An 18335-nucleotide genomic window follows, 5' to 3' on the forward strand; every position below is an offset into this window, starting at 1 on the left:
GCTATACACCATGAGTGCCGTGTAGATATAGACATACAAGTATATAAAAAAAAGCTCAAACTTTTATTATTATTAGAATAAAGTAAAATTTTACAAAATAATTTTTTGAAAAAAAACGTGTATTATAACAGTTAATGTTATTATCCTAAACAAGGGTTTAATTCTTAACTACGCCAATAAAATTAAGCAAAGATAAAAAGCACACGGAACCTGAACGTTTTTATCTTACATTATTATACAGTATACGCATTTTTGCGCTACGACGTCAACAACTGGCCTATTAGGCCTGCATTCTCGATCGGCTTGTAACTCGAGCGCAAAAGATCTGCGGGCCGATGTTTCCGTGCTGGCCGGTTTAGTGCCGGAGGGAGAGTTTGCGTGATCCTGGACGTACCCTAGCCCGCCTAGTCAACCCCCCGAAGGAGTCTTCTTCCGAGGAGATCGAGGATGTACGGGGGCCCTCATCCTGAAATCCGGGACACGCGAGCCTCGCGGGAAATTCTTGGCTCCATATCCGAGCTCTCTACTTCTTGGTAAAGCGACTCTCGTAGCCGTGGGCGTCGTGTTCTCCTCTCGTGTCTCGTCCATGCCCACCCTTTGCTGCCATCGACGGATCGCTAATCCTTGTTGGATACACTTAGGCTCGTTAATTCTATAGGTCGGAGGTTTTTATTGTAGAGCGCAGCGCGCCCGCGTTAAAAAATAATCCAGATAGAAATGACTGAATTATGCGACCTTGAAGCGGCATTCATTTAAAGGAGAACTTATTGCAGCATGGTTGATGCCGAGGAATAAATACGCAATTAAAAAAAATAAAATATTCGAACTTTAAGTGTACAGATTTTTAAATACTTTATTAGAAATAACGTATACGTCGTAATAACGTATCCGATTCATAAAATCGTCTCGATAAAAATGGCCGAATCATTTAATTCTGAGCAAAGTTAGCATTATTAATTTTTCAATCACACGAAACTTCATAGAAACGCAAAAGCTAGAGCTGAATCTTTTGCAGTTATATGAACTATAATCAATCATATCGTGAGAAGTCAGCACGCCGTCTGATTATATGATACACGCGAATTGCGCGTAAGAGTTTTCCTGTAATTAAGTACATTGATTACCGCGTAGCAAGTTTCTAGTATAATTAGGATTACATAGGCTCGAGACGTTTAAACATGTTATAAGATAAATTGAGTAATTATATTCGCATTATAAACATCAGCATAATCCTACTTGCATCGAAAGGTCGTATGTAAACAGGCAAAAAGGTTTAAAGAAAGTAATTTTTCTTATTTGTTTTTGCATATTACATTGTCAATGCATATCACAGGCAGTACAAATTGCTCATCTCATTTCAGGACCAATGTAGTGTGTGACATTGCAACATTAATACCCAAAAATTTGGAATATTTTAACATATATTTAATTGAAATCCAGCCTGTGATTTAACAAGACTGTTCGCAGTAAGTCGCGAATCCGATCTAGCTTGAAAATGTAATATAATCGTCGACTTGAACTTGAACCGGATAAACTCAGCTGGCACTGAAGTTACCGAGTGTGATGATAACACGTCTGACGGTGCTACCATCGCAACTCTGTCCATCTACAATGCGCGGAAGGGCATGATCAAACCGGTAGGGTACAAAGGTAGCCAGCGCGTGGAGGGCGCGGAGCAGAGCAACCCCTCGAGGGGACACTCGCGCAGCGGCGGTGATGTGTGACGTGGCCTGACACGATGTCGGATCCCGGTGGTCGTGTGGGTACGTCGCGGTCGTACATGATGTATATGGTGCGCGGGAATAGGGGCGGAGCGGAGACAGATGGGCGTGCGGAGGATCCCTTTGAGGCTGCCGCGCGCGGCGCCAGTGCCTCTGTGCCCTGGAAGTTCTTCTTCTATCTCACCTTCTCGTCTCTTCTGCCCGCTCCCCCAAACCCTCGCCGGAGAGCCCGCGGACCAAGCTACGCTTCTACGACTACGCAATCAGGCCCAGAAGAAGTCGGAGAGCGCCTTCAATCCTTCCCCTGGCGCCACTCACCAGCACCGTCTAAATCATCCTACTGCCGGGGAACAAAAAATTTTCCTCGGCGGATCGAGAGCAGACTCGCGATCGTCTCGTAAGGATGATTTGTAAGGATTTGATTCATGTTCGCATTCTTTCTACGTGCCAAATAATCTTCACGCTAATAATCTTCACGCTGATGCAGCCATCAAGGTTTTTTTTTTCTTTTATGGATTTCCCTTGAAAATTAGCAATTTGTGTATACAACTTTTATGTTAATTTTACCAACGGTATTAATAAATGACTAAATAATAGAGTCGAAATAGCGGTTGTGATCCCGCACAAAAAATATACTTAGGCGCGAGTGGAAGAAATATTCATAAATCTGACATGTTTATGAATGAGCAACCTGTTCGGAAGTCACTTTGTCCGAAATTCTATTCACGCGTTTCTCGTTGTAATTAATGGATTTTTAAGTGGCCAATTTATCGGTATATGGTCAGGTGAGAATCGAAGCTCGCGACGGCGAAATGGCGAATTGTGCAAGATCATGCAGTAACAATCGATCGAACGCATCGTTACGAGGGACGCTCGACTTTCCGGTTCGTCCCTAGACCTTACAGCTTACTTAGCAAGAGTGGGGCAACGACGTTTAGTCTCCTGACTAATGAACCTACGGAGCCCGAGCACCCGGGCAGATTACCTGAGTTTCATTTAAACTCCCGTGGAAAAGGTCAACCAGAAAGCTGAGGAAGATCGATGCCATGGATCTACTCATGCTTCTTGAACATGACTTCCATACTGCTAATTTAAACAGCACACAAAAAAATGTTTTTAATGTTCTTAAAACTTTATTACATACACGATGTAACATAATTATTACAGTAGATTCTGTATAACATGTGAATGTAACATGGATCCAGTATAACCATCTTGAAATTATATTTGTTAATTTTTTCGTTTAGCGTGAAAATAATATTAATATTTTTTATTTACTAATCTATATTGAAAAGGAAGCTACCGATAATATTGAGAGTTGCGGTCTGGTCTTTGACCTCAATCGAATCCTTCTCGGAAATTAGGTGAATCGAAGCCGATGCCTTGTAATTAATCAGGATCTAATTCTATACATTAAAAAAATTATAGCGCGGAAGATTTATCTATTTCACCATCAAAGCCGTCAACTCTTTTCCGTTTTTGTATAAAAAGGACGTGAAATAATAAGTCGTTCCGTATAGTAAATATTGTCTCGCATCAAGCTCCGCTCTCGTTGCAAAATTTTATTTGTCATGGTTGATAATGCATGGGAAATGACTTTGGGAAAATCGCGCCCGGGGATGCGCTTTCTACAAAACTGACGAGTTTACAAGGAAGAGCGTCTTCCGTCGAGCGTCTTGATTGATTGGACAGTAACTAATGAACCGCGGCTAATTGCGCGCAGTAATATTCGCTAGCAAAAACCAGGCAAAGCACACATAGCTGACCCGTGACTTCCCTAAGATCACAGGACTCCCCACGCCGCTTCCTGGCCACGACCTTCCGCCCGACCTTCCCGATGCTTCCCGCTAATTATTTCGGCTACCCTCTCATCGACTCCGTTTCTGTCTCTTCCGACTGATTCTTCTTTGTTCTCTTGGTGTATCTGCCTTGGCGCCTGCCGTTCGTCTACGGCAAATCTCAACTATCTCCGCATATCGATTAAAGTTACGTAAAATCATGATCAATTAATCATGCGTCTAATTATGGTTTCGTTTAGACTATGAATAATCACTGATCAATATTATATCATACATAATAGTATTATGTATTTAATTTTATATGTGATATCATATGCCGTATCTGTTTAAAAGCCGTAAATATATGTGTCTAATATAGGACTTTGGAAAACAATTTATCTAACACGTCGTGCCTGTATGATGCAGACTGCTATTAATAATTTTATCCTCATTCGCAGTATTAAAAATGGATATAAAATAAACGACATTTTAATAAGTATGTAAACTAGGAATTTTTAGATAAAGTCGTTTATATCCCGGCTTCCTAAAACAATACGTGACGATAATATAACTGACGTTGACGGTGATTGCGTAAATTTATTGTGGCAATTATATGGGGCGCCATATAACGACGTACACTCACATTTATGGCAATCGACAGGCGAGGGACTTTTATTAGATCAGCAATAAACACTGGCCCCCAGGGTTCTCTGTCGAATATAAACGCCGCCGAAATAGGATTTGCCCACTGACTCCTAGAAATCCCTTCTGGCATCAGACTAGAAAGCAAAGGGGCCAATTACGTTGCGAGGGGGATGAGTGCCGTGTCAATTCTGGTTAGAGATGACGGCATTAACCCTCTACCGGACCTTTTTAACCCTGCAATTCACCACGACGAATCTCGCGCTCTCTCTCTTTCTTCGAAAATAGAGCCACATCTAATTCAAATAGAAAACATTGTACAATATATAAATTATACAATTTCACTTTTCTTTTGAACAAAAATTTTAATGTGACGGATTTTTTTCTGATTAACAATGATAAATTTTATTTTATACGAATTATAAATTTAGTAATTATTTTTAATAAAAAATGGAATTATTAATGATTATTTAAACAATCATTCAAATTGTCAATTAAAAAACTTTTAATAATTTATATGTAACAGAATTTGGTATAGATATCAGTCACGTTGGAATTCTCTCGAATTATTTTTACTTCAAACGCTTTCTTAATTAATTGTTATCTTCTAAACAATTAATAAATCCGTAGAACAAATGTGTGGAGTAACTGTTCAATTAAAATTAATTTGAGAACAGGTAAGGACGTATATTCAGTATAATTTATTTCATATAAAGTGCTACAGATTTCGAAATGACAGTTTTACTAGCACATGGCCTTGGTGTTTGTTTTGATAGGTTTTAATACGATGCTGGCGCGTACATACACAAGGTCGCCGCGCCGTGTTTATCATTCACCTGATGAGACTCGACTGACTCGAGCCGAGTAGCGCGGCGTGAATCGCTCCAAGTGTCATCGCATTGCCCATCGAAACGCGTTCATTTCTTATGAGTAATCAGAAACTATTAACTCACGCGATCGATTAAACCTCGTGATTAACAACTGTGAATGTATCAGCTATTTATCAAAGCGGGTAGCGTACTTCGCGCAATTTATTCATTCCACTTATCGATAAAGGAGAGATATTATAAATTATAATTCTTTATCTATACGGCCGATCATGATTTGTTTATTTCATGACAGATTCGAGCGCGTCTCAATTATGATTACGCTTTAAATATTTTAAACACAATTCGCTTATTTTCGAATAAAGAACACGGAGTAGTACAGAATAATTGCGTGCGCAATTATGCCCGCGATTTAATATTCATTGATTGCTCATATAAATTTGATGTTTGCATATTGTTCGCGATTTCATAAAATCCTCCCTCGTTCGAGATTTTGTTCGTTATGCTAATTTGCGAGATTCGTATGTAGATATCGAATGGCTGAAAGTCTGTACTTTTTCGGTATATTTGCTTTTTCACAGCAATATTACTATAATAAAATGCGGCTTCGTGTCGGGAGTGTCATGTAAAATTTCACGCAATTATTTTATTCTGGTGATTGGTATCAATTATAATTGATCATTTTTTCGCGAGTGTATAATGAATCTGAAAGGAAGAAGAGAGAAAAACAGTCTCAGAGACGCAGCAATAAATGATAATGAATCGCATTGGTGAGTGATATATTATCTTTTATTTTATTACGGTGATAAAATGAGAAGTTTTTTTATAATATAATACGTATGAAAATATAGGATATGTAACTTGAAATATTTTATACGCACACAACCGACCTTACCTTTTTATCTTACGTTGTCTTTGTCTACCGTTTTTTATTCTTTCTTTCCGATAAGATAGCTCTCTAACGATGGCGTGTTAGCCGTCGGCAAAACGAATACACCGCAACAAGTTGATGGTCTTCCTGTAGAGAAAAAAGTTGGCATTTTTGCGATAATAATTCTTTTTATGCTAAATTGTTCGATATTCGCAATGTGAAGACGAGCGATTATGATTCTTGTTACGCGCGCAATTATTAAGGCAAATGTACAACAAAGAAGTGTAATGTTACATTATCCGTTATGTTATCCTTTCCTTTGCATCTTCTGCCTGATTCCGCTTAAATAGCTCAGCGAAATCTAAATTTATCGTGAAGTACATGCGACCACGTTTAAAGCATTACCGTGAACTACTGTAATAGTCTACTATAGAATTAGATTTGATTTGAAGATCGAAGGAGAACTTATGGGCTATAGGAGATAAGATATCGCAACGATTAGAGTACGCATTATGATACTCGAGCAAGTTATGGGGAGATTTCGTAGTCATCTCGCGAGCCATTCGATTCCACTTGTAACGGTCAATCGAGATGAAATCTGAAGTGGGCATCGACGAGGCTCTCGCAAAAGTTGGACGACGGTCGTAACTCGTGGAACCCGTTCGCCCTCGTCGCCGCACCATTCGTGCAAGATTGATTCTCGCTCTCTCAGGCACGCCGATAGCGTGACAGCCGGCTAGGCAGATGCATGGCAACGAGTTGACATCGAGCGCTGCGGGCTAGCGTGGCTAGAGCTGCTCTTCGCAGACACGCACCCCGGCATTCTGGCGGAGCAGGGGTGCGAATAAAAACAAAGGAAGGGAACGAGAGGGATGAGGAAAGAGTGAGAGAGGAGTGAAAAAGAAGGAGAGAGAGAGAGAGAGAGAGAGAGCGAAAAAGGCAAGGGGAAAAAAATAAAAAAAAGGGGAGGCTCGTCGAGACGCAAACGTGCGCGTGCGCCTGTGCACGCACAGCACAACACAGCACGATGCAGGCACGCACACTGCCCTCTTCTCTCTTGTTGTCTATACACTGGGCCTGATGCGCGACGACGGCCCTCGTCGTCTACTACGACACATAGAATAGTAATGAGGGACAGAGATACGAGCGGGTCTTCCCGCCGCCGCCGCCGCCACGGGGAAACCGAGCCGGCCGCGGCGCGGCGGTTCGGAGCGTCGTCACGCGAGAACGCGGCCAGCTGACGTTCTCTCTCGCTACTCCCATGCGTTCTCCTTCGCGCTCTCCTCGCTCTACGTAGCCTTCTTTTTCTCGTGCCTGCGCTCTCTTTTCCCGCAGCTCTCCAGCTCCTCCGTTCCTCTCTTTCTCACTTTTTCTCCCTCTTTCTTCCTCTTTTTCCCTCCCCGGTCACTTTTGCATGACGCCCGCGTCGCCCGCCCTTCGTCTTAAGCGGTGTTCCGCGATGGTCCTACCATCATGCAATTAGGGAAATGCAATTAGCGAAATTTCCCCAGGACACAGATGAAACAGAATTATGAACAGTTCCGAGATGACGACTTCAATTTTAGACTTTGCTGGTTTTCAATAAAATATAAATAAATCAGGGAAACATTTATAACGTTATTATAACTTAACGAAAATAGCTATAGAGAGATGGCAATTGTTATAACTTTATCACGAAGGAATTACAAATCCGTGTTGTATTTAATTAAAGCTTAGGTCCGTAAAGAAATTACGATGTAATTACATATTATTTCTTGCATTTTCTTGTATTTTTCTCCTTTTTTTTCTTTTACACCCTTTTCCTTTATGTCCTTTCACATAAGCCTGACTTTTATTTCTCACTTTATACGTTACATCCTTCGATGATTTTGCCCGCCTCCTCGGTCTCTTTTCTCTCTCATCATTCATACAGAACTCGAAGGTGATCGTGAGCCACCCCTTTTGCAAGAAACCGGGCAGGCTCTTCGTCCAGAGTTTCTCGTTCAATTCCACCCACGTACCCTTCGTGCGAACACCAAGCTCCTTTTATCAACAGTCCATCACGATCGTTTGAGAACTCCAGGTGTTCGTCGCATACATTCGCAATGGCGTGCGTGCAGGCAAGGTCTTTGTAGAAAGTCGCAGAAATTGCGGGTACTCGTGAGATTCGATTAGGTATAAGAAAGAGAATGAGAAACGCACCTACTCCCCCTGCCCTTGGTAGTGATATCGGTTATTTTTATTGTAATAACGATGAGTCAATAACAACAAATTTTCTGACTCCCCTACGGCTAGAAATTATTTTTCGTCAAAGCAATCAGCAAGCATTTCGTCTGATGTGTCAAATTGAAATTAATATTAAATATAATAATATTAAATAATTGACAAATTAAATTTTTTAATTAATATTGAAATATGATATTTTTTCATTTGCTGTACGATTAACACATTTAAGATTGTTGTAAATTAAAAATTATTTAATCAAATGTAACAAAGAATTATGACAATGTCGGTGGAACTATCAGTCCCTATAAGTCATCTAGATCTAAAGAGCTCCTCTGATTTCCGCTAATAATTCGAACTCGCGATCTGTCACTTGTACAAGTCCATTTCTCTCTCTCGGCTCTTATACGGAGCCACATCCCAACTGTTATTTAAATAACGAATTGCTTTTTATTTGCTGTCCAATTAGAACATTTGATTTTTGTGTATTAATAATAATATAATAAATTGTAGCTACAAAGGATTACTTCACTGTGCATGAAATATTTTTTATTTATACATTACTACTACGAGTAAAAACGTTTGATACGTTACGAGATTTTTTAAATAAAATATTTTATACCCGAGTACACACTCACTCTCTTTCTTTCCCTCTCTTGTATTCAATTTTCTATCCTCATATAATTTAGGGGAAGTATTTTTCCATGGAGTCACTAAAAAAAAAAAGAGGAAAAAAGAGACTTTCTTTTATCGTCGTTTCAAATGCGAGGAAGATACGCCTGAGAATGTCGCGCAATCGCACCGCGGGATTGCACGCGACTGTTGCGTTTTTTGCTCCTGGCAGTCAGGACCCTTCTGTTATATTTTTCACGCGTGCAAATTGCTGTCTTCTTCATTTCAAAACTTCACCCCTTTTACGCTGCTCACTGCCCCTGGACGATTACACCTCCGAGTCCCGTTGGAGCTGTAGAATTTTCCACTCTCATGATTGCTGTCGCGTGAAAGAAAGAATCCATAACGCGTGATAAAAAAAAAGTCCTTTCCGTTTCACACCTTAGCGAATAGAAAAGTCAGTCACTTCTGTGTATGCCATTATCTCCGGAATTAAGCGAAATAACAAGAATTAACGTTTCTTTCTTCTTTTTTTTAATAATGCGTTACTTATCCTAAGTTTCTAATTTCTATTAATGTATGTGTTCAATCGTGTACTACCTCAGCCTTTTTAAAAGGTCTTACCAATTAAGGTACACTTGATCTTATGACAAATAATAAACACTTCATAATGTTTTATTCATAGTAGCCTCATGATAAATCGCTTGCTAATACATGATTATAAAAATATATAAAGCTTGCTGTCACCAGCATTTGCCGGAATAATTACGGTACAATGAAAACATGTGCATGCACGTAAGTAATTACTCATTCGGTATTGCGACACGCATAATCATTAGAGAGCAAGCAGAGCTTCCCACGTAAGAATATGGTGGTTCGATCAAAACTGAAAAGACCGAACATCCGCCGGTGTTCGCAGTCTCTCATTGAAAAGAGCTCCCAGTAGGACTTGCCACACCCTTCGCGGTCGCATCCTCCACGTTTCCCTCCCCCTCCCGGTACATCGCGGCGTTCTTTTGTTTCGGGCATTCATTCACGCAAGGGCAACCACCTTGAAAGTCAGTTTTTCCTCCTTGTCTCTGCGCGTTAGAGACAAGGATGTACGATATACGGAAATAGTAGGAGAATGAAATGGGAAAAACGGGTCGTATTTAATTGCAGGGTGCGATTGTACGGACCTAGTAAGGGCCTCGGTCGGGCGACAATTCGGACGTCTGTTTTCTGACCGATTCGAGGATGCTCCGTGTTGTCAAAAATTAGCTACCTGGCGCGGCGCTTTTCAGAAATTAAAGTGTCGACTAATATTGGTCAGATTCTAATACGACACTCGATTCTTTAAAGGAAATTTAAACTGTAGATTTGGATTTTATTATAATTTATTTATTTTAAACACAGAAATTATATTGTCAATAAAAATTTTTCAGTTTACTCTTATTTGTCATATTTACTTCCTAAGTTGGTGAAAATTGTTTAATATTCTTCTCATATTATAAATTAACATGTTAACGATTTTTAATCAATTTATATTCATAATAATTAATTATTGTAAATATAAATTCAGAATAATAATAAGAGCATGGTTGCGTATGTCAAAGAGAATTTGGACATTGATAATAACAAAATTCACTTTGTGATTTAATCGCAAAATTAAATTTATAATCTTAATTAGCAGTAATTTTCTTAAGAGAGTTTACGGATTTCAAAGAATTAACGTCTTAATAATTAATTTTTGTGAATATACATTGACTACAGATTTTTAGCATGTTAATTAATTATATAAAAGAAATATTAAATAATTTTCATCAACTTATAAAATAAATATAATAAATATATAAATAATACCAGAGATGAATTAGTTTACTATTTTACTCAATATATCAAACAGATTTAAAAGTTATTTAACTAATATTCTTTGCATAGTACAATAGAACATAATACTCTAAGATGATTCTTTGAAATCCGTAAACAGTCTTGAAAAAATAATTACCTATAGCTAATTAAGATTATAAATTTAATTTCGCGATTAAATCGCTAAAGTGTGAAACGAAAAGGATTTTTTGTTATTATTAATGTCGAAATTCTCTTTGACATACGCAACCACGGTCTTGTCATTATTCGGTATCTTATTCCGAATCCTCTCTGGTATACGATAATCAATTCCGCCACAATGGCGGGCAATTCGACTTCTCCAGGGCATCCCTCGCACCACATCGCTAGTAGCCCCATTCATCCGTTCTGAAGGAGCCGCGTCCTCGCCCTCTCGTTTTTCTCGTCGTGGCTCTTCGCTCTCCCCTTCGCACGTCCACCTCCTCCCCCTCAGTGTCTTTTTCTTCCTCCTCAGGGGCACTCGTGAAAGTCTCTTTGTTCGAACGACGGCTCGTCCTCGTTCGCCTCGTAAGTCGCCGACTCCTCGAAGGCTTTTGACTCTCGTGAGTACCGATCGAACGACTCACCGTGAGACTCACGATTCCGCTGCCTCTCCCGCCTTTCTAGCGTCGCGTTTCGAGCCGCTGCTGCATGATGCACTTTTCTCAAGACGTATGATTTTTAATTTAAGATAATTAATTCTGATATCAAGTTTCATGAATATTTAATAGTCATCTTTCATTGTAATAAAAAAAAAAAATGATATTTACACGAATTACATGATTATTTACTGATAAGGTATCAGAAATGATTTTATAAAATTCTTACAAATTAACTGTCATGGCAATTGCAAAAATAAATTCGTGTATTGCTAATGTCAAGCTTCATGCATCGTCATTCAACATTGTAGATAATATCTTCCGAAACCAGTATGTAAAGTGAAACCCTTTAAATCAGTTTTCCGGAAGACATTAATAACGATCATTGACGCGATTCCCATATGGTGCAATGCCTTCTCGCACCTCGCTACATTTTCTTGAATGACGGCATACCCTATCCGAAAGAAATACTTCTCACTCGCTACTCTCGGATGCTCTACATTTCCTCCGACTACCGTATCATTAAATTCAATACCACTGGAGCCTTAACGAGGAGTACATTTCTGCGATCCCCGGGCACCTGATCTGTAATTTCGTGCCCGCATAAACGGATATGCGTGTACTCACGTACAGGGTGTTTCGGAAACACCCGCGCGTCGCCCGGTAAATCATCGACGCTCGGCGATATCAGATTAATAGGGTCGATTCCGCGGCGGCCGTTAAAGTGTTTCCAGCGAAGCGGCGGAGGCGCGGTAGGTAGATTTCGTGGCCCGTGCTAAAAATAGAGAATGTTTTCGGACGTTAGAAACGGACGATAATACCGTGTAGAACACGGTCAAACACAATGTTTGCGGGCGACGCCCACCTTATACTCGCTCCGGCTTTTACTGCCGAGCAGTAAAGTACGAAAATTATGATCCGAGCTTGTCACTGCTCCGGGCATCGAGAAACTCTTCGAAGACCTGCTACTCTCGCGCCCTCCGTCTCTTTCCTCCTCCTCTGTTTTTCTTTTTTTTTTTTCTACGCTTCGCGCGGCGTAGATACGCGCGCAACCTTAAGCGCCGACCGCGTGGATATTACGCGCCCGTTGTTAGGCGCACGTGATGGAAAATGCATGATGCATGCGAGCAAAGCGCAGTGCGATTCAATCGCGCATAAAAAGATTAAATTGTACAACGCCCGGTAATGGACGAAGCTGTGAGAGTATTCGCGAGAATGCACTCGTGCTACGGTTATCGGTTATATAATAGTATTCTTTCACTCGCAAAATATGAGCAGTATGTACGTAAATCCATGATTCTATAATATTTTAAAATGTTATTTTTATTTTCAAAAAACATAAATTTCATAATGAGACGCGGCAAATTTAATACTGAGACATGGCAAAACAAACACACGTGAAACGGATGCGACAGAAAGGGTAAATTATCGCGAGTCAATACATAATATGAAAGTAAGCTCCTTGTCTCCTTGTCTCCTTCATTCTAAATATGTTGCGCTTCGCGTTCGGGATACTCCATATTTAAGCGTGACAAGTATTCAAGCTCTGTCATTAACTGACATATAGGAGGGAAAAAGGAAAGGAAACAACCGAAGTGCGGCAAACGGTGCACCGATCAACGGTCACGGAATCTGCGAAACTACGAGCGAGCGGGAGAAAGTTCTCGCGGGATGCATGCGCAATTACAGCGAGTGATAAAAGTGCCACTTAGCACTATAATCTGCGAGGATTTTTACGTCCTTTTGATTTGACAGAGAAACGACGGGGCAACGAGAAATCAAAATGCCACTTTGCGCTGCAATTTGTCCATGCGTTTCCACATCGCGCTGGCATTACCCCTTTTTTTCCCGTGCATAAAACTACTCGAATTACGAGCTCTTCTCGCACCGTGCGAGAAACAGTTTCTCATTTTTGACGCGACGCTATTTGTGTGAAACATTATGAATTCGAGACTGCAAAGAGAAATATCTACTTGGTTTGTTTCTTATACGTTACCGTTTTTACATATTAGAGACCTCTTATATGTCCTGTGTTCACTTATTGAGAAACGGAAACTTTTTTCTTTTACTTTCACTAAAAATATTTTTAATTTTGGCTTACTGATTCGATATAACGACGAATTTACACCACTTTTACGAATGTATTTAATCGTAAATAGTTTTAAGAATGTATAAGTCTCATATCTCAAAACGTTACCAAAAATATCAAAATTTTATAGAATATGTCATATTACGTTTGAATATCTGTGTAAAATTTAAGCACAGTTCACTTACTGGTTTAAAAGTTATTTCATTTTTTGTTTAATCCTGATTTTTACGTAAAATCGCGTTTTGTACTAACTTATACTAATATCGTAATATTTATATACTATACATTAATAATATAATTATATAAATTTATATAATAATATATAATAACAATTTATATATTTATCTTATATTATACTTATTTACAAATTTGAAGAGATGATTTGATGAGAAAGTAGCATTACCAATTAAATCAAAATTTTTTAAATAAATGTTCTTGCAAAAATTTATTTAGATCCACTTACTCGTTTAAAAGTTATTTATTTAAAACTGCAGCAAAAACCATTAAAAATTAAATTATTCAATGTTTTCTTCTTTGAAGCTAGTTTGAGGGCTAAAATTCGAGCATTTGCGACCAAATTTTTTTGCTGTTAATTAGAAAATAAAAAATAAACCTAGAGAAGCTTTCAGTTTTTAAATTTTGATAACTTTTAGTATTGTTTAACCAAAACATCCTTAAAACAGAACAATTAATAAAAATTCTTTAAATAAATTTTTCATATAGCAAAGAATCAATGAGCTATTTTCTAAACTATAGCACGAATTAGGTAACAGCTTGTATAGGCGAAGGAACTTAACGTCATCGATTAAAGTTAATTATTTCGTCACAGGACTAAGCGCACACATATAAAACGCGCGACTTCGAACGGCGATGAGCCATCCGCTTTAGGAAATACCCGTCGAAACGGAGGGAGCAACATTGGGTACCGCCGACGCTACGCGGTCCTCTCGTCGTCTAATTGAATGGCATTTTATTTAGCACAGTTCCCCGCACTCTGGATAGCCGCTATTTACCTCAATTACGTAATTCACCGTACACAACCGGCTGCGCAGCTATCCACCATAGGCATCGCATGGTGATGGGCGCAGTCGATGGTGGTAGTGGTAGTGCTGATGGTGGTGGCGGTCGACTGATGACACGTGTTTGCGCTACCGCCGCCATGCAATTAGCCCCCAATGTAATTTCGCGCCATAAGAGCGTGCCACGCTCTTTTGGCCTAGTGCCGTTCCCGCGGGCGCATCGGTACACCGGTATTACGGAGAGGGAAGTGATTTTGTTCAGGACACGTTAAGGAAATTCGAGCCTCGTGCCATCCTCGTATTTTGTATCTGCGCGACATATCTTTGTATATCGCACGCATTAACAAGATTAATTCATCGTTAATATCAATTTCCATCGATCCGTTTTGTATCATGCGTACAACGTCTCTTTAAAATTAAAACATTGCTTCTAAAGAGCAACAACTATTAACAGTTTGTGTAATAATGTTTAGTATTTATATCTAATTTTGAAAAAAGTTTTCTTAACCCGGTTCATAACAAATGTGTCTTGATTCATGATAACGTTAAAGAAAAAAAATCATTTCTGTTCTATTTATTTTAAATACGTTTTTAAATATATCATCTTGTAAAAAATATTAATGAGTAGTGGAGCTTTTAAGTATTGCAGATTTATTGTGCGCAAAAAATATATTTAAAATTCTAGTCTAAAATTATTTACCTAAAATTTAATTATAATTAAATACAAAAAATACAGTTCTGTATCAACTTTTCCTCACTTACATTATTAGATTAGAAGTTTCACGTTTCACTGTTTAATGTAGCAATATTTTGTCTTTCCGCATAATAGCATACATTATACATATAGATATGTATATAGTAATAATCGAACAGAATCTAAACGAAAGAATGCTCTTGATATCATTAATAATTATTTTAGTTATATACATACTGGATGCGTAAATGTTACTTTATAAAAGAATGTCATATATATGAAAATTGTTCAAAAATATTCACGTTTCTTTTGGCATTTGTGTGGGCAATTTTTTATCATCAGGAAAATTGTGTAATTAATTGCCGTCGTCAATGTATCGAGAATGGAACCTCGTAATTGAAACAGCGGCGTCCGTATGCCAGCAAAACGTGACGCAATGTTAATAGATGGTATATAATTTAGCGACTGATACCATTGTAGACGATAACCACGCTCAAGACAGTAATTGTGTTCGTTCTATCTGATTAAGCATAATTATAATCGAGAAAGAAATGTCTCTAGGTCACTCTGCTACGATGATCTACGAATTCTTGTTTAAATCGCGTTTTACATCGTGTACATATTTCTAAGATTTTACTTATTTTTTCGACAAAGTCATTCCGCATGTTTAAAGAAAATTTTATATTTCTTTATTTATTTTATTAATGCTTAATATTAATAAATAGAATTTAACGTTGTGTTAAATCCTTACATTTATTTTAATTTTAATTAATAATATCGAAATAAATTGACATACGTGTATCAATTAAGAAAAAAACCCATTAAGAAAAAAATTTTGTAATCGACTGATGACTATGTTAGTAACTGATAGTATTTTATTAGTTAACTGATGAATCATCAATTACTGATATAATAACCAGCTTATTGAAACATTTTATAAGTTATTGTTTTCAAGGGACAATATATTTTATGCCTAATAATCATATAATAAGTAAAATTAAAAAAACAATTCAAAAATAATTTTTAACGAAAATCTCTTTATAAAGTATATTGATTTATGAAAAAAAATGTTTTACTTGCTCGTTTATCATTAGTCATCCGTGAAAAAAGAGCTGAGTCAAGCGGTGCGCATGATAAAGAGTTATTAATTTTAATTATAAATGTAAAGAATCAGTGGAACGATATCCAATCGGGACAATTTACATTAAATTAATTGCACTGATAAGCTACAGTATTAACATCATAATATCAATGAATGTGTAAACATGTACGATTAGACTATCAATGAACGGGATCTAATTTATCTCTTCCTGGATTGTTACGACGTTTCAACAGATATAGGAAAAAGAGAAGATTTGTGTCATTACTTTATTGTTTTATTGCTTTATATTTCATGCTGAAATTATTTCATATCATTGCTATATACCGTTGAGTGTATATGTATCAAATTGTCTAAATAATTAGATATAAAACAAGTAACCTTTATGTATAGAATGATCAATAAATATAATTATTTTTACAAAAAAAAAAAGAAAATCTTTTTTCACAATATTTTGTTGTAATATTTAAAAGCTATTAAATATTACATAATTAAATATTTACATAATTTCAAACACAAGCTATTTATATTCAAATACAAAATTTATAAATCGTATAAATCAAAAGATTGTAAGTAATCTTTTAAATAATGCTCATTATCGACACGTACTTGTTGCATTGACTATTTGTTGGAACTTAATCAACGAGAATTATTGTTAAATCCACTGGCGCTTCATTATCGCCACTCTCATCATTGATGCAATCATAACGGTGTACACTTTGAAGCAACAAGAAGAGGGAAAAAAATATCGCGTCTTTCTTACACTCCATCTTCTGCCGAGAGAGTAGACGCCCTTCGTAGTGGATTAATGGGCGGAGCAAAGGACGTCCTTTGCTGGTAAAGTAACGTGACAAGGTTCGCGCGATCAATGCGATAGTCGAAAAAGATGAATCTGCCAGAATTTGGGCTGGAACAGCCCACAATCTTAATGAATATCCTGGATGAATGCTCAAAGAAAGATCGCGTCGCAATAGAGATCACACATTGCAAGCTATTTGGATATTAATAAATTTTAATAAATTTTCCGCAGGGATAACCAGGTTCACAATTATTTAGGTTTAATAATCTCATAAACTCAAGTTCAGTATACTGCAAATACAAAAACATATGTATACATTTACATCCATATGCATATATATATTTTTGCAAACATTTATACTATTTGTAGTACTACTTACTTGAAAAAAAACAAGATAAAAAAATAAGAAAACTAAGAAACCAAGAATAAGAATACGAATTAAACCATATGAGTTTTCAAAAATAAAATAGCATAGCGAATAGCTAATATTTATTTCAGGATTGGGTAAATTAATATCTCTATTTAATTAAGTTAATAGCTAATAAAATTAATTCAGTTACATTACGTTATTTGAACAAAAAACTAATTAGATTAAAAGTTGCGTTAAAATAAAATTAACTTCAATTAAATTAAAAGTTAATTTTCAGAGCACTATATTTATTAAATTAGAATGTCGATTTTTTTAAAGTTATATTACAAACGTCAAAACAATTGCAATATAAATCATCAAATAAATTGAATATTTTAATCGTAAGTAAAATTTATATCAAAGAACAAAGAAATATTTTTTTTATACAGGGATGTATATATTTTTTTAATTTTTTCCTTTTATATGAGTAAATTTTTAACTTGGGAAAAAGAAAGTTAATAAGTTAGAATTTATGTATTTTAAAAATAACTAGTTGAAGATTTAACTTAAAGTTAACTAACTAAAAAAGTTAAATTAAAAGTTATCAACTTTTTTACTTTACTAGTTAATTTTTAACTTTTTAAGTTGCCAACCCTGTTTATTTCTTACTTTTATTGTTTAATTTAAAGAAAAAGAATTGACAAATTGTATAATGTGTTAAAGTTAATTATATTTCACAATAATTAAAAAAAAAATGCAATTATGGCTACAAATTTTAAGAAATCAAGAGTCTGATAAGTTTGACGAATTTTATACGAGGTAAGAGAAAAATTTCTCTCGAGTTTTTGGAAAAACGATTTTAAGTGCTAATCCATAACAGAGTAAATTCTAGTGCAACTACATTTTTGATCTATAAAAATAGAGTGATGAATAAAATTTTTGAAAAAAAATAGCTATCCATCCCCAGAAACTGTAGTAGAATCCTCGTGCTCGTATCCAAGAACGTCAGCTCCAGAAGAATATCCACGAACAAACGACTCAATCTAAGTAAGCTCAACTCTCAAGAATGACAAAAAAAGTCAAGTACTCAACAATTGAAATGTCACTCGTCTCTCACCTTCTGTCACAGTATAAGTCTGATAGTGCGATTTAGTCAATGAATGAAGCA

General features: G+C 36.9%; 1 long non-coding RNA gene across 1 annotated transcript; it reads right to left on the minus strand.

Moving 5' to 3' along the window:
• Positions 1–4827: 4827 nt before the first annotated feature.
• LOC120359030 lies at positions 4828–7352 on the minus strand. The gene is made up of 2 exons (XR_005575923.1): positions 5864–7352; positions 4828–5673 (listed from the first exon to the last, which is right to left on the minus strand). It is a non-coding gene; the product is annotated as an uncharacterized LOC120359030 (long non-coding RNA).
• Between the last annotated feature and the right edge of the window lie 10983 nt (positions 7353–18335).

This window comes from Solenopsis invicta, chromosome 11 (assembly GCF_016802725.1).
Source record: "Solenopsis invicta isolate M01_SB chromosome 11, UNIL_Sinv_3.0, whole genome shotgun sequence".
Lineage (NCBI taxonomy): Eukaryota > Metazoa > Arthropoda > Insecta > Hymenoptera > Formicidae > Solenopsis > Solenopsis invicta.